The sequence below is a fragment of the Megascapheus bottae genome, chromosome 1 (assembly GCF_031878675.1).
Source record: "Megascapheus bottae isolate mThoBot1 chromosome 1, mThoBot2.hap1, whole genome shotgun sequence".
NCBI lineage: Eukaryota > Metazoa > Chordata > Mammalia > Rodentia > Geomyidae > Megascapheus > Megascapheus bottae.
In genome coordinates, this window is record NC_143509.1 from 99535625 (window position 1) to 99563449 (window position 27825).

Sequence of the window (27825 nt, forward strand, 5' to 3'; positions counted from 1 at the left end):
CCATGTATCACTGAGAACAACAACAACAACAAAATAGACTTAAGGCAGACCACAGGGGAATTGTGAACCTGGTTTGGGAAAACAGAGAGAAGACAGGAAAAGTGTAGCTTAAGAAACAGGGGGTTTGCAGGTTCAAAGCTGTACCCACCAGTGGGTGAATCAGACACATAGAAGTACCAACACTCTCAACACCCTTTTAACAATACCCCTTTTTTGTCAGTTGTGGGGCTTGAACTTGGGGCCTGAATGCTGTCCATGAGCTCTTTTGTTCAAGGCTAATGCTCTACCACTTTCAGCCACAGCACCACTTCCTGTTTTCTGGTGGTTAATTGGAGTCATGAGTCTCATGGACTTTCCTGCCCAGGCTAGCTTTGAACTGTGATCCTCAGAGCTCACCCTCCTGGATAGGGAGGATTACAAGTGGAAGCCACCAGTACCTAACAATTTTGAAGGAAGTAAAAGCACACAGGCTGAAAGTCTGAATACATTTTCCATTCATCATTGCTTAGTCACCAGTACTGTAGGATTCAAATCACCAACTGGGACTATTGTTTAAAAAATTGATTATTTTAAGCTCTAGGGAGCCTCAAATGTGACTTCTATTCTTCCTCTTTAAAAAGGCATCTTAGAAAATGAGGAATTTAAGATAAATATCACTATGCGTCAATTTGGGCACTATATGAATTCTGTCATTACAAGTGAAAACAATTTCAATTCCACTTAAAAAGATGTCAAATTCAGGCAATTTTACAACAGGAAATGGGGAAGGGTCATGGCTTAAGCTTGATTCAGATGTCATTTGATATATACACATAGGAAATTAGGTCACTGAAAATAACTTTTTCCAATCAAGAAATTTACAGCCTGGAATAAGATGACATTTGAATCCAGTTTAGCCATGCTTCTCCTCAGTTACACTTCACTTTATCCCACACAGCAACTCAAAAGCTACCAACAGAGCTAAGTTGAAAGGCGTCTTCCATGCTTGTTTCCCTTGCTCACACTTTAATAACAGTAAATTGAACTAAAGGCAGTGGACACAGATATGTTCATGAAATAGAAAATCAGAGACTGACATCTGTACAAAAAAATTTAAAAAGCCACTGTTGATGAGATTCACACAGGGAGATCTGGCAGCATCCATCTTAAGCAGGTTCTCTACCAAAGTAGCTCAAGGTAAGCAAGCCAGAAAAGTGTATAGGAATCTGGCTGTTTCTACTATTGCTTTACAACAATCTATGCAAATATTGCCTTCTAACACAAAACTTTGCCTGTCTCTTTAAAAAATGGATTGATAAGGCTGGGAGTTTGGCCTAGTGGTTAAAGTGCTTGCCTAGCATGCATGAAGACCCGGGTTCGATTCCTCGGTATCACATACATAGAAAAAAGCCAGAAGTGGTGCTGAGGCTCAAGTGGTAGAGCTCTAGCCTTCAGAAAGCCCAAGGACAGTGCTCAGGCCCTGAGCTCAAGCCCAGGACTGGCAAAAAAAAAAAAGTGGATTGATAAATATTCCCTCTTTGGTATCCACTGTGCAAGTCTCTATTCTTAGACATTGTGTAGTAAGTAAATAGATTGCCCCCCCAGCTCAAATTTACATTTGTTAAAAAGACAAAATGGAGTGAGTGTGCATGCACGCACAGGAACACTCACCCAAAAGAGCACACACACGTACACTGATCCAAGGGCTTAAACTCAGGGCTTAGGGGTTGTCCCTTAGCTTTTTCTGCTCAAGTTGGTACTCTATCACTTGAGCTATATTTCCACATCTAGTTTTTTGCTAGTTAATTGAAGATAAGAGTCCTGTGAACTTTTCTACCCCAGGCTGATCTTCAGATCTCAGCTTCCTCCTAAGTAGTTGACTAAGATTACAGATATGAGCCACCAACACCTCTGAAATTCTTTTAATCAATCTTAAATCCCTAGGCCCAGTATTCAAGAAATATGTCAAGATGTCAGCATTCAAAAAAGAGTTGCACAAAAAGGAAAACTAATATTTTAATTGAGGACTTCTTATATAATAAGTATACATTACAATCTACTTAATAATAATTCTTTTTTTAGGAATCTATTTTCCTTTTGCCCACAAGTGCCTGATATTCTGGTGGTGGAGTTTAAGAGGAAAGGCTTGCCTTCTATTTCAACAGACTTCACTCACCTCCATTTTTCAGGCATATGAGTGATCTATCTGCATCTTTTTCTGGGGGGACGGGGAAAGCAAAGCACAAGGTTCTTATACTCATTCGGGGTAATTTCTAATCCAAATGTCTGATATCCAAATTGCTCCACAATTCAAAGTGTTTTCAATACCAAAATGTTTTGTGTTGCCACAAATGGAAACCTCACAGCTGGTGCCAAGTTACAATCACAGACAAAGGTGGTATTCTAAAAATTTTGTATAAAATTAGCTTTGGGATATATTGGTATAAAATAGCTTTAAAACATAAATAAGCTTTGTGTTTATACTTCTGTTTTATTCCCTAGACACCTCTATATCTATATACAAATAACTCAAAAACCTAAAAAAACTCAAAGCCCTTTCACTCCAAAGCATTTTGGTTGAGGGATATCAACCTGTATCCATATCAACATACAATAGTCACAAGAAAAACATATGGAATAATTTCTAAAAATCATCTTTACACAAGAATATTCTGACAGTCCCTTTCAAAATTAAAGAAAAGTATGAAATTCCTACATGTTTTCTGAATTAAATTCTTGGCTTAAAAAATGTTTGGAAACCACTTGTAATATTTCCAAAGTAAGGACAAAGTTTAAATATAACATGTGCAAGTCACTATACTAATTTCCTTATAAAATATATCCAGTAAAGAGCTGCTTCTAGACATAACTTATACATTTAATATGTCCAGCCATAAATCACAAGCACTCACCATGGGCTTTTCTATTGAAATTCTCCCACTCCCCATTAATTTTGCTGACTGGAATTTCAGTCCAAGATTAAGCAGTTAATTTTTCAAGCATTAACCCAAGTTCTTTTTTCTCTTAATGGGAGATGGTGAGAGAAGAGAGAGCGTGCTCCATGCGTCTAGCCCCCACGTGGACAAAGAGCTCTTTTTGTACCAGATTGCAAAGGAATGACTCCTGTTTGAACAGATTGTATTTATCAGCCTCACAGAATGGTTGACTATCTTTCTTACTCAAATAAGTTACAGAATACATATTTTAATGGACATACTCTAGGACACTAGAAATATGAAAGTCATATCTCATTTGTGGGAAATAACTGTGCTTTGAGACTTTTTGCTCCCTTATCCAAACCTATCACACATTGAGTTTGCTCTTGGGTCTGGATAATAGACTGTAATAATCACACTTGATCATCCGAAATGATATAGAATAAGTGTGCAGTGACACAATCCGTGGCAATTAGTCCAGTTCTCTAATTCTCCAAATTTATTAACATGCTTCAGTCTATTTTAACTATTAAAAATGATATGTCACTACTTAATAATAAAATAAGGTAAATTTTAAGTATGGATCAAATATTCCCCACTGGATTGTCTTAAAATGTGACTATAAAGTGTTCCACAACACAAAACTTTATGGCAATATTGTTATATGTTTCCTAATTCTGATCATCTGGTAATGTCATTAAATGATATTTATTAAATATCAATCTTCTGTATTTAACACTGGCTTTTCACAATTGTTTTCCTAATTTATATGAAAAACATTTTGAAATGATGTCTTACGGAAACAAGGGACAAACCTACAACGTACAAGTAAATATTTATAGTCTGCTTTTTACCTGTCCCGAATACACTGTTCTCTTCCAGTCTAAGGAGAGAATGATTACACTTTCAGTTATCTTGAAATAATTAAAAGGTCATCAATTTCCTGTCATGGATGTGATATGGTTTAATTACATTCTATGACTGTATCGACCAGGCCATCAGGGAAAGGCTCTCCTGCTGAGAGATTATTATCTTAACAACAATCTCACATGCATTGAGTGGAGATGAGTATGTAGGTAGAGATTTGTGCATATGGGAGGGCCCAAAAACCATCACAGAGAAGAATGGCAGTTGATTAGAACAAAGAGAGCTTAAGGTTTGCTTATATTTTCCCAGTCAAATATTTATTCAGAGAAATACAGAATGTATATTAATCTGTAAATGTTTGCCTTGGTAAGAACTTTCACCCACATCAGTGTATTAAAATTAGGCAGAGAAATAATACACAAAACTTCTCTTCAACAGACTGTCTCACAGTTAGTTATCCCATCAAGTCTGAAGAAGGGAAGGGAAGTATTGATAAGAGCACTGGAAGGCTCAAGGATGCATTCTACCATTGCCTAATCCTGATTCCACAATGGCTAAGGGATTCTAATGTAGTTCATGTTGTGAAAAATCTGCATCAACTGCCTACAATGTCAAAATGTCATGTCCTCGCTCAACAGTTTCATTGCCACCAGTAGTACAAGAGTGTTCCAAGCAAGGTTAGAATGTTAACGTATGATTGCCAGCTCATGAACTAATGTGTGACAACATAAACCTCTCTTCCCTGCACAGATCCATGTCTGCAGGCTGTCAGGTTCCTTGGGTGGCTCTGCAGGAGCCTTTTGTTCCATTCCTCTGCTCTGGACCATCAGCCTCTGCCCTCCTCTCTCCCTTATCCTTGATCAAATGTATATATTCCACTCTCACACTCAGCCCATGTATTAGCATTCATACTGAAGGCCCAGAGTTGGGCATTTCTTCTAGTACTTTCCATGGTTACTTAGAGCCATGTCTCTGTTGTTTAGAGGCAATGACACTGATAAACGCTCGACTTCCTGCTTGTCTACCTACTGGCTTTCTGGTCCAAGGGAGCTTCCCTGAGCTTTGGTTTCTTACCTGTAAAATTGGAGTTAGAGGGGGCTGGGAGTTTAGCCTAGTGGTAGAGTGCTTTCCTAGCATGCAGGAAGACATGGGTTCGATTCCTCGGTACCACACACGTAGAAAAAAGCCAGAAAGGGTGCTGAGGCTCAAGTGGTAGAGCTCTAGCCTTGAGAAAACCCAAGGACAGTGCTCAGGCCTTGAGCCCACGCCCAGGGCAGGCCAAAAAAAAAAAAAATTGGAGTTAGAACATGTAAGTCAAGAAATCCTGTAACTAAACACGAAACAGGAAATCTATTTCATCTGCATTCTTTCCTGGCTGTTCCCTGAAGCCAAATATATTTTCACATATATGTCTATACACAGAGGCACACATATGTAAAGGGTAAGCATGCAATTCTTCTTGCGCGTTCCCTTTCTCCTCTTTGTTTATCTGAACTTCTTACTTGATTCAGATAGAATGCAGGTGGAGATCAGGGCATGGTCGACTCTGACAGCTGCTACTGGTAAGATAAAATGGAATGAGGCCGTGGTTCACTCCTGTAATCCTAGCTGCTCAGGAAGCTGAGATCTGAGTACCATACTTGGAAGCCAGATCAAGCAGGAAGGCCCCTGAGACTCTTCTGTCCAATCAGCCAGCAGAAAACAGGAAGTAGAATTATGGCTCAAAGTGTCAAGTGCTAGCCTGTAGCATAAAAGCTCAGGGCCCTGAGTTCAAACCCCAAAACTAATAAATAAAAATTATTTAGTAATAAGAAATAAAATTGAAAAAATAGAAATAAGAGTAACTGCAATAGAAGGCAGCAAGTGATGCCATTTTCCAAGGTCAGATGAAACCTGTGGAGAAAAGAAAAGGGACAAGCCTTTTCCTTCTAGAGGGGTCAGAAGGCTCTGGGAGATGGAGGGTGGCCTTGATCGGGTTTGAAAAGTTTGAAAAGAATGTGATCAGAAAAAAAAGTCATTTTTCAATAACCCTCCCATGGTAAGAAAGAAAATGAAACACTTTTATGAAAAAGAACATCACTGGCAACATAGGAGTATTTTAGATCTAACAGCCAATATAATCAATGACAAATTGATAGTTAAGTAAAATATCGAAAGGGATTTTTAGTTTAGCTAAAATAAAAATAAGCATCAAAGTAATCAAGAAAGGGGCTTAAATTGAAATTTTTAAGAAAATAAATATAATACATACTAAAAAGATTTTTTATTCTTTAAGAAATATTTTGAAGATGAAATCTGTCATTTCATAAAGAATCTTGGAAAAATTGATTGTTTGCCAAAATATTTTTGGTAACACAGGTATAATCATTTATGAAAATAATCAACCTAAGGAATTTAGAAGTAAAATGTAGATATCTATATGTAAGAAATCATGAAGAAAAAAAGGAATATTTACCATCACTGGAAGATATATAATTTTCTAAATTCAGAATAAAAACATTAACAGGTTTTTTTTCTTCATTAAAAATGTGGTATACACATATAAGAAATATTATTCACCTATCAGGAAGAATAATATTACATCATTTTGCCAAGAAATGAATAGACCTCAAAAAAACATGTTAAGTGGGCTGGGAGTTTGGCCTAGTGATAGAGTGCTTGCCTAGCATGCATGAAGACCCAGGTTCAATTCCTCAGTACCACATACATAGAAAAAAGCCGGAAGTGGTGCTGAGGCTCAAGCGGTAGAGCTCTAGCCTTGAAAAAGAAGTCCAAGGACAGCGCTCAGACCCTGAGCTCAAACCGAAGACTGGCAAAATAATAAAACAAAACATGTTAAGTGAAGTAAGTCAAACCCAGAGAGACATAAGGTGGGACATAACCACATACCAAAGTATGATATGTGGAGTGTAGAATTCAAATGGTGTAATTCTTTAGAGAAACCATCTCATGGTCCAACAAAATGAATAGTAGGAAGTCAGTACTTGAGATGGGGTGGTGAGTGGCAAAGGGAGAAGGGAGAGAAATGAAGAGAGAAAGCGAGGAGAATGCAGTCATAATGTGTGATGCACATCCTACAAAACTAGGAGAAGAGGGGAGGGCTGGGTTGGAAGGGGCATGATGAAGGGGCAATATTGATCAAGATGCATTATTCTTTAAAAAAAATCATCTGTGGATACTGGCCGGGTTGTGGAGAAAAAGGAGCCCTACTACATTGCTGGTGGGATTGTAAACTACTTCAGCCACTCTGGAAAGCAGTGTGGAGGTTTCTTAAAGAACAGAAAATAGACCTTCCTTATGATCCCGCCATACCACTTCTGGGCATCTGCCCTGAACATCATAACCCAAGATATGATAAGGACACCTGCTCAGCTATGTTTATCTCTGCACTATTCACAATAGCCAGATGATGGAAACAACCCAGATGCCCTACTGCAGATGAATGGATACAGAAAATGTGATATATATATATATATATATATATATATACACACAATGGAATTCTACATAGCCAACAGACAAGATAAAATAATGGCATTCACAGGGAAGTGGATGAATCTAGAGCGAATCATGTTGAGTGACACAAGTCAAGACCTAAGGATCAAAAGGCTCATGGTATCCTTAAGATGTGGCTATTAAATCCAAAGAGTACAAGAGCAAGGACTCAATATTTGCATACCCAGTGCTATGGACATGGTAAAAGAAATATAAACACAACTATATAGACATAAAAACCTATGACTCTATAGACATGTTTTATTACATTGATTAATATGTATCTATGACATACAAACCCTTAGCCTAATTTTGATTATGTTCTAAAAACTAAGTGCCTGTGATTGTATATAGAGATTCCCTTCCTGAATACTTGTTTAACGCGTCATTTGAAATATGATGTAAAAATCAATGTTAATAAATTCTTTAATAAAAAAGGTGAAAAAATCATCTGTTGGATCCCTTTGTATAGCTACTTAAAGATAATAAATATATAATAATTTTTTTAATGTCCAGCTCATCTCAAATACATAGAGAGAAGATAACTAAAGAGGAAACATTATACTTAAGGGGAAATCGGCCCAGGAAATACTACATAGAAAAAAGTATATATTACCTTTATTTAGGAAGAGGTTCATGAAATTGAATGTTAAAATAGTAAAGCCCCAATAGATAAATTGACAAAGGAGGTGAATAGGCAATTTCCCAAAAAGAAATATAACTAATCAACAAATGTGCGGAAAATGCTTTCTTTCACTAGTAATCACAGAATGGCACATTACAATAACAATGCAGTAACATTTGACCCCTATCAAATTAGCAAAGATTTTTTTAAATAATGATATTCCCTACAGATGAGAAGTGAAAGAGGCTCTCCTATATTGTTGGCATTTGGGCATAATCTTTTTGGAAAGCAATTTGGCAAAGAGCCTTGTAATGTATATTCTCTCTAACTCAGTAATTCCACTTTTGAGAATGGAGCCCAAGAAAATAATCCTGAATATTGAGAAGCATCATTTATAATAGCAAAAGAGAAAAGAAAAAACAATAAGCAAAAATCTAAACCCCAGACCAGAACATGATATCAATTATATATATTCACTCCATTCATTATGTGCAACTTTCAAAAATTATATGTGGAAATACAGATATAAAAAATGCAAGTGTTATAACAGTAAATATAAAAGCAAAATAAAAATATGCATGACATTTGCATTTAGATGGAAAACAAATAGAATAAATTTGAAAAGTGAAATGAAATATTAACCTCTCTGGTTAGCTCAATCATAATGTACATATATGTATACACAGGTTTCTATCATACATACTTTTATAAATTTCATTTATAATTCAAAGACCTTCTCACTATAAACTATCTTTTTTTGGCATTGTCAACATCTTACAGAATGCCCCGTAAAATATTACTAAGAATTAAGTCTCAGGCCAGGCATGGTGGTTCATGACTTCATCCTGCTACTCAGGAGGCTAAAGTCTGAGGATCACAGTCTAAGGTCAGCCTGGACAGAAAACTCTATGAGATCCTTATCTGCAATAGAAAAAAGCCAGAAGTAGAAATGTGGCACCAACCTTGAGAAGAGGAAAAGAAAAAATATCTCAAGAGAGTTCCTTGCACTGGCACCAAAAATAACTGTTAAAAAAAAAAGAATTAAATGCTCTAATTCCCAGCTGTTTTATTCTCTTTGAGATTTGAAAGAACTAATCTTCCTTTAGTACAATAAGAATTGGCTTTTTGTTTCTAATTTTATATTGTCAGTTCAGTATGTTAACAGCCCAACAATGACAGTTTTAGCATTTTTCTCAAGGGCACTCTCATAAGATACAGTTCTCTGGTAAATCATTCATTTTCACAATCACTACAAAGTGTTTCTACTTTCTGTTAACTTCTTCCCATGAACTTTAAAATTCAAGTGAGAAATGATGTTGGTTTTAAAACATTGTAAGTTTCTGACATATACCCATTTAGAACTAAAACGCAAATTGATTTCATGTTTATAAAAACTCTCAAATATCAGGGCCAGGAGTTTGGCCTAGTGGTTAAAGTGCTTGCCTAGCATGCAGGAAGACATGGGTTCGATTCCTCGGTACCACACACATAGAAAAAAGCCAGAAGTGGTGCTGAGGCTCAAGTGGTAGAGCTCTAGCCTTGAGAAAGTCCAAGGACAGTGCTCAGGCCCTGAGCTCAAGCCCAGGACTGGGGGGAACAAAAAAAAAACTCTCAAATATCATACATGCTCTCATCTCATTAGCAAACTAATGAACTAACATTTACAAGTCACATTAAAAAAATTTTTTTTCCAAATTATCCTAAAAGCCAGGATCTGGTGGCTCACACCTCCAATCTTAGCTCCCTAGGAAACTGAGATCTAGGGATTTCAGTTTGAAGCCAGCCTAGGCATAAAAATTCCTGAGACCTTTTGTCCCGTTTAACCACACAAAAGATAGAACTGCAGGTATGATTCAAGTGGCAAAGCACCATTCTTGAGCAAAAATGTCAAGTGAGATTGTCCTGGCCCTGAGTTCAAGCCTCAGTATTGGTAATAAAAACAATAACAAAAATCATCTAAGCAACCTATTAAATGATTCCTTATTGTTTAATTAGGCAAAATGGAGTTTGAGATTACATGAAGGGATGAAGAAGAGATAAAAAATTTCAAGGATAGAGCCAATTCTTGCACCAGAAATAAACAGCCCAAGAAGAGGCACTGGTAAGTCCTGATTCTGGAAGCCTAGGGGCCATTTGCAGGTAAATGAGCCATTGGGTCTTAAAAAGCAGCTCTGGCCGAGCACCACTGGCTCATGCCTGTAATCCTAGCTACTCAGAAGGCTGAGATCTGAGGCTTACGGTTGGGATCTGGCCCAGCTAGGAAAGTCCATGACACGCTTATCTCCAATTAACCACCTGAAAGCTGGAAGTGGAGCTGTGGCTCAAAGCAGTAGGGTTCCAGCCTTGAGTGAAAGAGCTCAGAGCAATGGCCAGGCTTCGGGTTCAAGCTCCATGACCAACAAGAAAAAAAGGGGGAAAAAAGAAAAGAAAAGAAAATATCTCTGGATGCAACAGAACAGCTGACCTGGGTGTGTGTGTGTGTGTGTGTGTGTGTGTGTGTGTGTGTGTGTGTATTAGGAACAGTACCATGTGTGGCCCAGGTCCTGCTCCCTCTTCTGCTCAGGTTCACTTCACCAGAGCCCAGCAGTCAGGTCCTCACGCCCATTGTAAGATCAGACTCTCATGGCCCTGCAAGGCCACTGTAGTGAAGCCTGCCACCATTGCCTTTAGGATGTAGGAAGCCATTGGCTATCACATTGAACTTCAGTGGTTTGTGGCCCTGGTTTGGATTAAGTGAAAGAATGACATCTTTGAAACACAGTGTACAGCTCTATATGATATTTCAAAAAAAAAAATCTCAATATTCTCAAACTGGGCTGCCCAATTTGGAAGAAACTAGCCACCGATAGCTCATTAACTTGACATGAAGTAAAATTAAAAGTTCAGTTCTTCAGCTGCTCAAGGCACCTTTCAAACTTAGCCACAGGTATTTCTTGGCTGCCATCTTGGACAGACAGTGAACATTTCTGCCCTCTGGAAACTTTCTGCCAGACAGCACTCTCACAGAACTTTTTTTGCAGATAGTTTCATGCCCATAATCCCCTCCTCCACATCTCTAAGACAGAAATCCTCAGCTGATCTGATCAAAAAAAAAAAATAACAAGAAAATGAGGCAAGAGACATGAAGATTGAGAGCAATTAGTATTAAATTAATTAAAATTTATCTTGAGCCCCCCCCATATATATATAATATATACCCCAGACTGTGGTCAGCGGTTGCCCATGCACTTTGTCATTTTGCTGACAGACCACACATTCTCATTGATCAATTCTAAATTGGATTATTGTTAGTTTTAAAAGCGCCTGAGCAGCAGAAAGTGTCGGTGGTGGCAGGCAAAGAGGAGATTGATAGCAGAATGAACCGAGAAAGTGACAAGATTCGCGGCTGAATTGATCACTGTCAACGCGCCAGCGGTCAACTGTCTGCCCTTTAGAGCCCAAAGTAAACATCGGAATAATGTTTAGACAAACACATTTGATTTTGGAGGTAATGGGTATGTCAACTAAATGACAAACCTTAGAAAGGTCAAAGGGATATCTATTTTTCTTGGACTTTTTCAGCCATTAATCGTTGATTTTTGGTAACGATGCAGTTTAGGCAGAGTGCGGGGAGAACATTGGCTTGTGTGAGATTGGCTACTCACAAGCAAGCATGCATACACACACACACACACACACACACACACACACACACACCTCCAAGGATTCACCCATCATCAATATTTGTTTCTCCATAATAAAATTGTGATCTAAGCAGTGAGTTCATTCTCTTAAAAAGGCAGCTTTGCCACATGGAGAACTTTGTCTGAGGACAACTGCACATGTACCCATCACTCAAATCCTTGAAAGAGACAGAATCTCCCAGCAGCCTTTGCTGCCCCTTGTCTACAGTAAAGCAGAGCATACAAAATCACTCCATAACTATCCATTAGCTCTAAGGGATTTATGTTGTTCCTAAAGCAGGATAGCATTAAAACACACACACACACACACACAAGTATGCCAAATTGTGATTTAGTACAATTTTCTATTTTCTGGGCAGTATTTTTTACGGGGTGGGGAAAGAGATAGTACTGGGATTTGAACTCACAGCCTTAAGCCTCCTAAGCTGACTCAATACAAAGGAGCCCTGGCATGTACCTGAACTCAATCTGGCTTATTTTAGACTTCTTCCATCCTGAGGATCTCATGGGTGTGCTGCTTCATCCAGCTTCCTTCCATGGGGGTGGGGGTCCCACATGCCTTCCCGCCTGTGCTGGCCTGGTAAGCTCAGTTCTGATCTCAGCCTCCCTGTAGCTTGGATGGCACATGTGGACTAGCACAACTTATGGGTCAAGAAGGGGGTCTCAAAAACTTTTCTGCATAGGCTGGCCTCAAGCAGCAATCCTCTATATCTGCTTTCCAACTAGCAAAAATGTTTAGGCACAAGCCATGGGTGCCTGGCTTGCTGAATTATTTTTTTTATGTCATTTTGTTTTTCTTTTAGCAATGTCACCCATTAACTTTAGCCCAACAATGATGGTAACTGTATTAGTTCCAAACTTAAGTTGGCTTTTCCTATCCTATTCAAGGTTTGCTTTTTGTCCCAAGAAATGTGACAAATAAAACCAGACAGGCATAGAATTTTGGTATAGAAATCACCCAGCCCGAAGAAGAAGAAGAAGAAGAAGAAGAAGAAGAAGAAGAAGAAGAAGAAGAAGAAGAAGAAGAAGAAGAAGAAGAAGAAGAAGAAGAAGAAAAGAGGAGGAGGAGGAGGAGGAGGAGGAGGAAGAGGAGGAGGAGGAGGAAGAAGAAGAAGAGGAGGAATCAATGTTTTTGTTTCCTACAGACTTTCATGGCACAATGGACAGCTGCTTCTTCTGTATCATAACCTAGCAGTGTTGTGATCACGTCACTCACAACATGCTGAAACTATCCCAAGGTACTAAACACATAGATACACCCTGGGGGTCAGCATGTGATGGGTAGACTGGATGTCAAGGCTCCAGAGTCACCACTGTCCCTGGAGAAAAGTGACAGAAGACCAGGCAAACCACACAATTTCCCAGCTGAGTAAATTCCAGCGGACTTACAGTACTTCCAAATAAGTCTCTGATGGCACCTGTACATGAGAGCTGTCTTCACCCCACTGACACACACAACACCACAGACAAGGTCTGCAGCAGAGTCTTTGTCCTCCCAGTTCTGAATTGTGAGAGTTTAAGCTGCTGTCATGGCCTCTTCTTCACCCCATTCAGCCCCCATGGGCAACAGCAGCCAGGGAAATCTCAGAGCAGGGAAATGAAAGAAAACATCAGCCAAATGGTTCATACCACCTTGTCCCCCGCCTCCATCCAGTGGCCACCACTGGGGAAGATGTCACGTCCTGCCATAACTCTGGCCAACCCTCTCAAAAGTCACCATTCTGGGGCTATCACACAGTGCAGAAGAGAGTTTTGCTTGTTTCAAATAAACCAGCCAGCATCTGACAAACTGCCAAAAAGGGAGGAGGAAAGGGTGGGGAAAGAGTACAAATAGCAGGCCCGACCATAGGATGTGCAGCCAGGTCCTGGGTTCCCTGCTCACTCTCCTAAGCGGTCTTTTCTTTCTCTTTCTTAAATAATCTCTTTACAACTGTGGGAAAAAATTAAGATACCAAGAGCAAGACTGGTAAGGAATCGTCTGTCTTCCAGAAGGCCGTTTTCTCCCTTTTTTAAAACTTTTATTATAAAGGTGATATACAGAGGAGTTCCAGCTGCATAAGTGAGGTAGAGTCCATTTCTATATGGACAATGCCACCCCTTCCCTCCCTCCCTCCCAGATTTTTCCTCCTGGCACCCCCCCCCCACACACACAAGTTGTGCAGTTCATTTCAACATAGCAGACAGCAGTTTTCTTGCTGCAGTCTCATTTGACATGGAGAGAAAGTGGCAGGAACAGAAGCCAGTTCCCTGGGGCCTCATCTTAAATACAGCCACTCATTCTATCATGAAGACCCTACCCTCATGACCTCATCCAGCACTATCCAAATATTATTACAAGGATGTAGGGTAGAGACAGAACACATGACTGTAGTTACCAGCTTCCAGAGATATCCAGGAGATTCATCCGTTGCTACTTCTTATGTCTAGTGTGGTACTACCTACACTTTTCCACAGCCACAGACTGACCATGTCGGAGTGAAGACTGCCACCTGAGGTGTGTCTCTTGGGACATTTTATTGCTGGTGCTCAGCTCATTTGCCAGCCCCTGGTGAAGGAGATTGTGTCATGAGACAACATCTTTAGTCACATTACCATGGCTGCAGAATAACTAAGCAGATTGGGCTTCATGGACCAACACATTATTCTCTAGTTCAAGCTGCTGCTTTACATGGGAAGACTGACTTTGGGTGCCTCTAAGGCTGTCTTTTGAAACATATGGTCTGACAGACCATACAAATTCCACAGTGACTATCCAGACTCAAACAAACAGACACTCACTCATTCTCACGGAAGAGTGAGGTCTGGTAGGCACTGGTGGCTCACACCTGTAATCCTAGCTACTCAGGAAGCTAAAATATGATGATTGAGTTTGAAGCCTGCCTGGGCAGGAAGGTCTGTGATAGCCTTATCTCCAGTTAACCAGCAAAAAGCTAGACTTGGAGGTATGGCTTCAGTAGTAGCATGTAAGTCTTGAGCAAAAGACTCAAGTGAAAGCACATGGAAGCCCTGAGTTCAAGCCCTACACACACACACACACACACACACACACACACACACACACACACACACACACAGAATGAGGTCTGTAGAGAAGACAGAACCCACAAGATCTGAGTCAACTATAGTATGTGCTTCTCAAAGCTAATGGGAGAATGTGGGGGGGGGTGAAAGGGGAGTAAGGAATGACAGCTGACTGAAGATGAGGTTTCTACTGAATGGTGAGAAGGTTCCGGAAGAGGAAGAATGGTAGTGATGGTTATGCAACACCGAGAATGCACTCACAGCCATTGGCATGCACATTGCTTCATGATGAAAAGGTAAATTCTACATTATGTTCGTAAGAAAGCTAATATGCCACCCAAACATAGTACAGAAAAACAGCGCACTAAATCAAAGAACTACCACCTGATACTTAGAGCCCTTAATTAATATTATTGGGTAATCCAATTACTGGCTACAGTGGAGTTACAAAACACTAAAATGACTGATTGAGAAATTAAAGAGCAATAAAAATAATGAAAAGCCTAGAAAAGGGCCGCCATGCCAGAAAGTGACTAGAGTCAGAATGATGAGAACTCGTGGCTGGCCGAGGAGATGACAGATGTGATTCCTTGCAGAGGCCCTGTGATCGGGACAACAAAATTCAGTTCTGTGTAATTCTTCACATGCCGCCTATCTCAAAACCACTGGGACACTCTAGGCCAATTAGCAAAACAACTCCGTTTTCATTAGTGTTTTTTTAATATATTTTTATTGTAGTTAATAAAAGGGTACATGATATTTGCCAGATAGAAGGTGCATTAATTTGTACAGGTTTGATCTTGATACTGTATTTTCCCCAAACGTAGGGAAAGTGGACATTTCGACCACTTGGAAGCTAGTCAGGAAGGACAGGTAATTTTTGGAAAAGAATTCTCACCCAAGGTCATTTCCCAGAAGCCGTGTGCAGAGGGGAGCTGCCACCCACAGAGAATTCTTGGCAGTGTAGGGAAGCCCTATAGATGCCAAGGACAAGCGACTGACTACACACCTATCAAGACACAAGCGAGCAACTTCCTACCTCGCCTCTGTATACCTCCCTCGCTTCCCCAATCATGTGTGTGCAGCCAGCTTCCCGATGCTGACGCTTCATCCATGAAACACTGAAAGCTATTACTCTACCTATATCTACGCTAAAACGTGACTGGAGCTAAGATCACTTTTTAAATGTTTGTCTTTGAAAGTAAGAATTGACTTTTTCCCCCTTTGGTATACAGTTTAGCTTGAACTCAGGGCCTGAGCACTGCCCTTGGGCTTTCTCAAGGCTAGTGCTCTACCACTTGAGCCACAGCAACACCACTTCTGACTTTTTCTGTGTATGCAGTACCAAGGAACCAAACCCCGGTCTTCATGCATGCTAGGCAAGCACTCCACCACTAGGCCAAACTCCCAGACCTACAGTTCCATAAACTTTAACACATATATCAGTTTGCATAACCACCATGGTAAGTAGAGTACAGTACAGTCTCAGCTTCCAGAGGAATACATAGTTACTATCCATCTATGGTAACTTCTTTCCCGTGTTCCTCTCCTTATATCTCTGACTTGTTCACCAGCTCTAGTCCATTCTCATCTAAAAAAAAAATCACATCCCCATAATCACACAGTATGCATCCTTTTGAAGCTGGCTTATTTTCATCTCACACGCCTTTGAAGATTATCTAACTTGTGTCAATGTTCCCTTCCTTTTGAGTGCTGAGTAGTATTCACCAACATGGACATACCACAGTTTAACAATTCACTGTTGAAGGACATCTTGTATTTAAATGAGTGGTCACTACAGGCCCAGGTGCTAGAAAGGCTTCTGTGTGGCCATGTTGGAGGTGCTATGGACCTTTAAGAGATGGAGACTAATGAAAGGTCCTTAGGTCATTTGGGGTGCATCCTCTAGGAGACAATTTTCTCAGTTCTTCCTCATGAGTGATTTTCTGCCATCCATTGACTTCATTAGAGGCCCAAAGCAAGACTGGCATTCTGATCTTGTACAGGTACCTCCATAACCATGAGGGAACGGAGCCTTGTTTCCTTTATAAGTCATTCAGGAATTTCACTTACTAAGAGGAAGCTGACCAATACATCTGGTTTATTTCTAGGTCACAATGAGTATTGACACGCAAGAGTGGGTTGTGTGTTGAAGTGAATTTCTTTCACTCTAAGGTAAACCATGAATGACTTGAAAATACCAACAGCTCAATAGATGTCATTGTTAAAACAGATTAGTATCACGATGAATATTCATAAACTAAAGTGTGTGACTTTCTCAAAACTTTCCAGTTTTGATGTCTGTAATATTTACATTTTGGTGATTCCATTGAATCTTTTCCATTTTTGTTCATGAAAACATTATTTTATCAGTCATAAAAACATTTCAGTGGTTGTATCAAGTTAATCTTATCAGCTGAGACAAATTTAATTTTCCAAAAACAAAGGAGTTGAGTAGGAAGAGATCTAGGCATGCTAAACAGAGCATATCATCATCCCTGCCCATAGCGCCCCCTACAGCGCTGGTGGACAACTGGGCTACTGGCCCAGATTCTGCCTTTTCGGTTTGTTAAACAGTCCTACAGAAAACACCTGTCATGAGAGATCTGTGAGACAACAAGCAACCAGCTCCTCACAACCTGACCATCTGGAGTCTCATGGGCTCTGGAACAATCTATATTCCAGAGCCTAGAGATGATAGCATAATGTCAGTATACTTAAAATTCAATTTCACCCTTTCTAATCTATGCTCCATTATGCAGGCCTTTGAAATCATCTCCAAAGCAGGTTGACTTTATATTGATTCTCATTCTCCTACATGGCAACTGGTGGGTAGCAACGAATGGTTTCACAGGAGGGGGAGAAATTATTGATTCTAGGAAACTTAATATTATTAAAAGACAGTTGTATTAAATCTCTTTCCTGGACTTAGCTGAGCGCTTTTTTTTTCCTTTCCCATTTTCAGAAAAATCAATGAAGCAAATACTCTTGTTAGTTTCAGAGTTTCTATAGCAGCAGGTTCATGTCATCGTAGGACAGACGGGAACTTTGTAGGCTCAGCACTTGAGGCCTGGAGCCCTTGCTGATAATAGCGTTTCTTCCATTATTCCCCAGCTTGATGGAGGCATGTTGTGTTCAAATTTCCTTTTCCATGTTATCTGCTTTCTTCAGTGTGTAAAAGTCTCAAGGGACTTCTTGCCTTAGTTATACAACACTTAAATACACATGATATAGTTCATGTCACAAATGCAATTTTCAGTTGGAGAGAAATCTAAAGAAATAGAAATCAATGTGAATCAACTCTGAAGGCCCCACAGTTTACTACTGAAGACTATAAAATACAATTTCTTTCCTAAGGACCACCCAAACTTGAGCTTCCCTTTTTATAAGGAGCTCTGCTTCTGATTTATAACAAGCTTAAAACAAAGATTCTGATTTGTAATAAGATTAAAACTCTTATACCCCCAGATATCCAAGTTATGATAAAATGTCTGTGACATCATTATCAAGTGTGACAAAGATTCGATATGGATACAGGAGTCAATGAACCAAAGCCTGGAATCTTCTCATTAGAGCATATAAAATTTATTTTACTTCTGATGCCATGAATTTGTGGTACAGAGAGATCTCCTAATGAAAGAAACCATGTTACCATATTGAAGACTTCTGTGGGCTTAGCACTGCCTGTTAGAGAAAATAAGTGCTCAGCATTATTCTAGGAAGGCTTGGAATTAAGAAATGAGGCAGAAGAGTGGTCACCAGGGAAGAAATACCTAGATTATATTTGAGTCATGATAAAAAAAATTACCTTAAATGGATTTTTTTTCTAAGTGACAACAATAGAAGGTAAGAAGGCATAGGCCAATAGAGAGTTGAAAGCCTGAGACCTTTTTCTACTTTCTACTTCTAGCTACTTTGTGAGCAGAAATGGCAGGTGAAAGTCAAGTCCACTCTAAAGAAAAATCAATTCAAAATGGATCAAAGATTTTAATGTAAGATCTGAAACTTTGAAACCACTCTAGGAAAAAGAAGGAAAACATTGGAAGTTGTAGGCATAGGCAATTATTTTCTGAATAGGACTCCAATTGCCCTGAAAACAAGCACAAGAATTGACAAATGGGACTACATCAAATTAAAAGGTTCCTATATATGAAAGAAACAAACGGAATCAAGAGATAACCCCCAGATTGAGAGTGAATAGCTCTGCCAGCTATGCCACAGATAAAGACTGAATATCTAGAATGTATAAAGAGCTCAAGAAATTAAACAGCAACAAACAAATAAAACCATTAATAAGCCAACAAGCGAACTGAAGAAATACAAACAGCTATTAGAAAGATGACAAGATGTTCAACATCCTTAGCCAGAAAGGAAATGCCAATCAAAACTATGTTCAGATTCCATCCCACCTGTCAGAATGGCCATTACCAAGAACACAGAGGACAGCAGATGCTGATGAGGATGTAGAGAATAACAACCCTGATAAGTTGGTGATGGGGATGCAAAATGGGATGTCACCCCTGTGGAGATCAATACGGAAGTTCATTTAAAGGCTAAAAACACACCTATGTCATGATTAGCTAGACTGCTCCTAAGCATATATGTGAAGAAATTTAGAGCAACATTCAAGAGGCACACCTGCATAGCCATTCTTAGCACAGCTCCATTTGCAATAGCCAAACTTCGGACTCAACCTATAGACCCAAGAAACAATGAAGTATTACTCATCCATAAAGAAGGATTCAACTGTGTCATTTGCAGGAAAATAGATGAAATTGGAGACCATCCTGTTGAGCAAGATAAGCCAAATATGATGTTTTTCCTCATAAGTGCAACTTAGACCTAAAGTAGTGATGATGATGATGATGATGATGATGATGATGATGATGCTAATGAGGATGACGAGAATGATGAGGATGTTAAAAGTAGCAGCAGGGCCAGCAGTTTGGCCTAGTGGTAGAGTGTTTGCCTAGCATTTATGAAGCCCTGGGTTTGATTTCCTGGTACCATATACACAGAAAAAGCTAGAAGTGGTGCTGTGACTCAAGTGGTAGAGTGCTAGCCTTGAGGAAGGCCGAGGACAGTGCCCAGGCCCTAAGTTTAAGCCCGAAGACTGGCAAATAAAAAGCAGCAGCAGTAGTGGGACATGAGTGCAAAAAGGAGAACAGTCGAGGACAGAAATCAGTAGGAAGGAGAGGAAAAAATGGTGAAGAGAATCAAAGGATGTTATACACACATATACCTAAGTATGAAGATACATATATATGAATACAGCAATATGAGACCAATCTAACACTGTCTGAGAAAGGTGGGCAGGAGGCAGGAGGTGCTAAGGGAGTCCACTTGAGGGACCTCACTTTTTCTTTTTTTTTTCCTTTTTTGTTTTTTATTGTAATTAGTAAAAGGATTACATGATATTTGCCAGATAGAAGGTGCAGTAATTCACGTACATTGATACCCTTTCACATGTCTTGGTACCCATTTCCCTCCCCCCCAAACCCCCCTCCCATCTTGGTTTTCACCCCTTCCCTATCAAATTTCAAATATCCAAATACAAATAAACTCAATATATCAGATAACGAAGTGAGATACTATACCAATATGAGATACCCAAGGGATAGCAAAGGAGATGAGAGACAACATAGTACATTAAGGACAACAATTATTCATTATATGGCTTTTGTTTCAATATCCTGGAGGGGACCTCACTTTTTCAAAGGACTCTGTACACATCAATGAAATTATCACACACTTCATCCTTCAGTCTCCTGAAATGCAGTAGCGCCTACATCCTTCAAAGATGTTTGCTGAGTTCATGCCATGCTCTTCCCTCCAACAAAATGATCATTTACAAATTGGCTTTTTCATGTTCCATCGGTGAACAATCTCAACTTCTTTCAGCCCACTCCTTCATTTTAGGGTTTTAATATACTCTTCCTAAGAGTAAGTCACTTATTTACATTCAGAATTGGGTGCAGGATTTTGCCATCAACTCAATGCGTCTGGGGAATGCAAAGAATAGAGAATGCAGGGCCTGCCACAGAGCACAGCTGTGTGAGGGAACACCTGGACACTCGTGGAGACTGGAGACTGTGACTGATAATCAGCTGTGGGAAAAAATTAACAACACAGTACCGAGGTTATCGCTCCTCAAACCAACTAATCAGCATTCGTAAGCCCGTACCTACCTGGTTCCAATCAATTACCAATGTGGAGAGAGCAGGAAATGAACATCTCATGGCTTTAGGCATCAATAATTTAAATAAAAGAGTCATCTAAAGCCATCCTTCTTCCTGGAGTGTAAATGAATGTGATTCTAAGTGTATAGTAAACAGGAGATAATTGCCAGCAAATTAACTCCCAATGAAGATGAAGAAGGAAATCCATCTCTGTTGGCTGTCACTATTTCCTTCCAAAGGGATTTTATTGCACTACATTAGAGGGGAAAACTGGGCTCTGGGCCTCATGCCTGGGGTGGAATGGGACCCCCTACAGGCATCAGGGGCTTCTCTTCTCCTTGGTGGAGTTGATGGCGGTGTGCCCTCTGCAGATATGATTCTCACTAGGAGAGGCTGGTCCAAAGGTGACTTAGATTGCAAGGAGACCGCTCTTCTCTGCCCACATTCTCTTTGCCACACTGATTCTTGAGAATAGGGTGCGGAAAGCTTTGACTCTAGGTCTAGGAATGGAATGTATTTGTTCAAAGAGTCCCCAGAGAAGGAAGTTCTCAGAATTCAAACTACAGGCAGCCCTCCACTAAACCTCAGGAGGCTGTCTCACTGTAAGTGGAAGCATCTCTGGACCCTACATTTTTTCTAAGACTTTTACACCAAAGTAATTTTATGAGACAACCTTGTTCGAACTACGATATTGTGATGCTATGTATAATACTCCCCATTTGAGGGCATCATTTAGAAATTACTTAAAATGGAGTTGGTATATATAATACCAATTTGTTTATGCACCTCTATGATAATGGAGGTGGATAATAATAAAAGTAATGAAATACTGATATATGCTGCAATGTGGAAGAATGTCAAGTTCATTCCACTAAGAAGGAGAAGCTGGATACAAAAGGCCTCCCCTGTATTATTCCCATTTATAAGGAAGTGCCCAGAAGACGCAAATCTACCCAGACAAAATGTAGAAGGGTAGTTAACAGAGGCAAGAAGGGAGGGAGTTGGGGAAAGACAGCTTAGCAAGGTATGTCCTTGTAGGACAAAGAAAATATTTGATACTAAGTAGAAATGGCAGTTGCACAATATTCTGGACCTAAAGATACCTTTTTTTTTTTTTTTTGGTTCCAGTCCTAGAGATTGACCTTGGGCCTGGGGCACTGTTCCTGAGTATTTTTTCTCAAGTCTGGAATTCTACTACTTGAGCACAGCTCCATATCTGCTTTTTAAAAGAATGTAGTTTATTGGAGATATTTTCACATACATTCCTGCTAAGCTGGCTTCGATCCTCAGAACTCAGCCTCCTGAGTTGCTAGGATAAAAGGCATGCTGCCTTGTTTCTTCCCTTTTGAAATGACCAATTTTGTCATGCAAATACCACTTTAATTTTAAATAGCAGGGATAAAAGAGAATCTATAGATAATCTTGTGTGTGTGTGTGTGTGTGTGTGTGTGTGTGTTTGCATCTTCTTTATTTTCTTACCCCTGGAGCAATTAAGTGGCATGAAGCTAATTATGCTTTCTTTGAAGTCTTAGCAGTGTAGTACATTAAATGTCTACAGTCAGTCTATAGATAATATTATATATATATATATATATATTCCTTTTGTGAGGAAAGTTCAACAATAGAAAGAGAGGTTTCCTATAAACTTCCCAAAGTTCTCGGAGTCAGTTGAGAAAGAAAGAAGGGGTGGGGGAAGGAGAAAGGGAGGGAAGGAGAAAGGGAGGTAAAGAAAGAGAAAGGCTAGAAGGATAGACGAAGAGTGGAGAGAAATTTGGGCATCTGATATCAAAGAGATGTTTTTAATTAGCCATATGGGTAAATGCTTTCTTTCAGGAGTGGGCTCAAAACAGAGTCCCAGCACTTAACTACACTTCACACAAAGCCACATCTTCAGCACTTATTACATCTCACTGGCACTGGGTAGCTAATCTCCTCATCTGTGAGCAGCTAGGTCTCCCTCACAACAGCTTCTTCACCCACACCATCTGCTATCTCTGGGTAGCAGAACTCAGGTCTGCAGGATAGACCAGAGGGACACCTAAGAGCCATCTTTGTCTCCAGCCAACACAGGTCAGATAGAAGTACCAATTAGTAGTTGAGAGCACGGAATCCACAGCCAACTTTCTAAGTTCCACACAGCTCCACCAGTACCAAGCAGGCCAGATTTCTTGATGTCAGTATCTTCACCTGTAAAATGAGTCCCTTGGAACATATGGCCTAGCTGTGGGGCATTTCAGGGTACTCAGTGAACCCCCAAAGTAGCTAATGTTCCCCCTGAGATTCAGTTATTTCCCTTTCAGATATTGGGACCATTTAACTCTTTCCTGCCAATGCTGATAATTTAATACTAAATATGCATAAATTTAAAATAAATTGTATTTTTCCAGTCTGGGTCAGTCTATCCTTCCATTCATAACTTCCTGCTCATCCTCTACCCCAGGACCACACTCAATCATTCTAAACCATGAAACAAGTAGAAGTGACGTCTCAAATGGAAACTGTTTCTTGTCCAAGAAGGAACGAGTGGATGGATTTAAACCAGAAATTAGAAAGTCCATCAAAATACGAAAAACTCAGGAGAAACAGGGCAAAAGAATGCCAGAGAGAAGTTACACGTAACCAGCTCCAGATTGTGAGCATTTGAAAGTAAATATTGCTTCTCAAACTGGCATCTGCTCTTGTAATAGTGATTGAAAATTTGATGCACAATTTTTTCATATATTTTTATTGTAATTAATAGAAGCATTACATTATATTCACCAGATAGAAGGTGCATTGCTTCACAAACATTGATACCCTTTCTCATGTCTTGGTCCCCATTTTGCACATTTTTTTGTCTTTTCATTTTTTGGTATTGGGGATTGAATCCATGACACTTGGTAGGCAAACACTTTGCCACTGAGCTACATTCCAGCCCTACAAATCTGTTTTTTTTAAATCGTTATTTTTATTGTTATCATAAAGGTGATGTACAAGGAGTTACTGTTTCATATGACAGGTAATGAGTACATTTCTTTTTGGATAATGTTATCCCTTCCTTTTTCTCTCTCAGTTTTCCTCCTGGGCCCACCCACAAATTATATAGTTCACATCATTTCTGAGTATCACTGCTACACTTGTTCACCTTATGTCTCTCCATTTTTGTTGGACCCATAAGTTTCTAAAATTAGTTTTAAAACATGCACAGACAATAAATCTTGCAAATCCATAAGACTTCCTGAAAGCTATCCCTCTGTTATAGAATGTGCCGCTCTGGTCATGGATGCATAACTAGCCCTTGCCCTGCTCCACTCTGCATCTCAGGTGCTAGCATCCTCTGTTGGGTAGCTTTGCCTAATGTGAACCCAGTTCTGAGCTCTTCATCTATACTTGTGGGGGACCAAGATGGCAGCCACCAAACCTATGTGACTAGCAATAGCTGATAAATGGCAGCTTTACATTGACTTATGCCAGACCCAGGGTGACAGGAATCTAAAATGTCTCATTAGTTACTTGTTTTCTATTGATTACATTTTTAAAATTGTAATATTTTGGGATAATCCATTTTATCTGCCTCCTTGTACTATAAAATTTTATATTTCATCATCTGATTGACTAGGCCACATGATTCTAAAATTTAAGGAAATTAAAAACTTAAAACCATTTCTACCGTTCTCCACCTTTACCAAGGGAATCTTATTGAAAAACAACAATACTGACACCTTGATGGTTAGGGTGAAGGATGCAGAATTTATAGAAAAGATGGATGTGTTTGAGATTCAACTTGCTGATACCCAAAACAAGTTCCTGCCTGTCCAGAAAAATCACAAAGACCCAACTAATTGTGTTATATGCTGAAGACAGCATTGTTGTATAAACAGCTTTGATTTTCTTCAGAAATTCAAAAGATAGGAACTTGAAATATTTCATTCTTATTGACTGAAACTTGAAGAAAATAAGGACCTCAGGCTTATTCCTTGCTCTCCTGTCTCATTACCATTGAAAGCCTTCTTACAACGTGACAATGAAAATGGACTTATCAGGATTTTAACCAAGTGAACATTATACAGCTCAGTTGATTCAGAGAAATTATTGGTCCATCTAGTGCTGTCAGTTGTGTTTAAATCTTGTGTGATCTGCTGAATATCTCCTTGCCCTTCACTCTACAAAAATGCATAACTCCCAAAAAGCAAACAATACTGTAAGAAGGCAAAGCAAAGGTTACTGTGCTTCATGGAAGTGATAAAAATGGACCTTTTAACTTAGAAAAAATCATAGTAAGTGAAGTAAGCCAGACTCAAAGGAACTTAGGCTGGTTTTCCTCATTTGTCATAATCAGTAGAAACCTTGGGCTCTCCTAGCAGAGATTTGCAATAGAGCAAAATCTTGATACAAAAGGCCATATAGTAGGACGCTAAATGAAAGGATCTCTAGGATATAGAAACATAAGCCATATAATGAATGATTGTTGTTCTTAAGGTACTATGTTATCTCTCATCTCTTTTGCTGTGCCTTGGTTATCTCATATTGTTACAGTATCTCACTTTGTTACCTGACATATCGGAAATATTTGTATTTGGTTATTTGAAATTGGACAGGGAACGGGGGAAAACAAGATGAGGGGTGGGGTGGGGGGGAGGGAAATGGGGCCAAGACATGTGAAAGGGTATCAATGTATGGGAATGAATGCACCATCTATCTGGCAAATATGGACCTTTTAGATTTGTTGGAAGGAGGTATGGATTTAGTGGAAGGGGGGAAATGTTGCAGGGAATGTGAATCAAGTATATGCAATGCCATATTAAATGAATGCTCTACCTCCTAAGCCTGCATGGTTCTTCCTCATGTCGTCTCCGTGGAGCTCTATGTCCACAAATGCCATGGGCCTTTTGTACACAGGACTTTAAACAGCTAGGAAGGTCAGAGAAGATTACATGTATATGCCAGGATGTTCACTGGACAGAACAAATGAGCAATCACACACACGACAATGGCGGCTGGGACTTGAATCTGTTCCAGTTGTTTAAAACAAGAAAACAAAGTTAATTTAATTTTTTAAAAAATAGTCACTGCAAAAACAATCAATAGCAATGTCACAACCAAAAGCAATGTCTCAACTACTGACAGGATGAAAAGATGGTCCAGACTCAGCGCTCTGGTTGTTGCTCCAACAACTGGTATCTTGAGAATGTTGTGGTGACCACCTCACCAATTCTCTATAAAAGTCTCCCTATCATCTGGGTCTACACTGCTTCACATTATTTGGACCAAGGATTCTGTGCTGCTTACAAGGGGAAAAGAATCTATCTAAACTTCCTAAAGTTTCTTGGAATGAATGTGAGTACTGACGGGTCTCAGGGCTTTGGTTAGATAAGACCAATAACAGGAATTGCTAATGTGGCTTCTATTGGCTGAGATGGATCTATTAGGCAGAAGCATTTGATAAATCAAGAGTAGTACATTTTGGCTGCATTCACCATGCCTTTGGGGTTCCAGGATGACACAGCTGACAGTGCGGCTCCCCCACCAACCTTCCTCAAAGCTGCCGGCTCAGGAGCAAGTACTGCAGTGCCTGCTTGGGCATCTGCAGTGCTCACTCAGCACCCTCAAGTCACAACTAACAGACTTCACAGATGTGCCCCCAACCTGCCCCCCCCCCAACAAGCTACAGTGATAAGCCCCATTTCTTTGGGCATTTCCTCTCTCCTTCCCATGAACCATAATTTGGGTACAACTGATATGGTCTATTAAAAAAATCCCATGACACGGTGTCCCCGCCCCACAAAGTACATGTCTGAGTCCTGTATATGTGACCTTGCTTATTTGCAAAAAGGGTCTCTACAGACATAAAGGTAAACATGAGATTATCCTAGATTTAGAGTAGGAAAATAATGACAGGTTTCCTCAAGGAGAGAAGCAGAGGGCGTTGTGATACACTGTGGTGGTTGGCTTCCCACTGCTAGGATGAAGCACCTGAGATAATTCACACCTAAAATGGCTCAGCTTTGAAGACTTAGGCCTATCACTTGACCTCACTCTGCTGGGCCTGTGGCAAAGCAACCCCGTAGCCAAAGAGAAAGAAGGAGACCAAGTCCCACAAAGCCCTCCGGGTACCTAATAGCCTCCCCCGGTGTAGGTGAGGGGTGGGCCGAGGATGGAATGGCAAAGGCAGGCGACAGTGACAAAACCTAGGCGGGGGAAGTGAGGCTGTGGCTCAAGTGGAAGAGCGCCAGCCTGGAAGGAAAAAGCTAAGCCAGGGTGCAAAGCCATGAGTTCATGCCCCAGAAACTGGCACAAAAGAAAAGCTGAGGAAGAAAGCAGTCGGGGCCGGGGGTTTGGCCTAGTGGTTAAAGTGTTTGCCTAGCATGAATGAAGACCCGGGTTCGATTCCTCGGTACCACATACATAGAAAAAAGCTGGAAGTGGTGCTGAGGCTCAAGTGGTAGAGCTCTAGCCTTGAGGAAGTCCAAGGACAGTGCTCAGGCCCTGAGCTCAAGCCCAGGACTGGCAAAAAAAAAAAAAAAAGAGTCTGACAAGTGTGCAGACAGACGCCTCCTTCTCCACTTCCACAGTCACCAGGACGGTAAGAGCGCCTCAGCACAGCCTGGAGGCCGGATGACTGCGGCCTGCACACCCAGGCCGGGCGGGGCCGCCCCTGGCGGGTGGTTCCTTCCCGACAGCCCCAGCGCTCCATGGCCTGAGCCACCGAAAGGTCATGTCCTTGAAGATGAAGCTGAACAAGTCGGGAGTCCAGTGTGACATGTCCAACGCATGCGCAATGTACACCTGCGGGACGCACGCCTGCGCAATACGTGCCGGTGCGATGCACACCTGCGCGAGGCATTCGCACGCATGCGCGAGTCACACGCACGCATGCGCACACTCCCCGACTGACACACTTTCCTCCCCGGCCTCCCTTCAGCCCACGCCGGGTATCTTCGTTCATGTTCTGATGCTCTCTAGAATGCCACTGACGGAGTCTTTGAAATGGGTAGGTAATTGATGGTGGATTGGGTGGGCTTCGAGGCCCGCTTCCCCGTGGGGCGTGGGGCGTGAGGTCG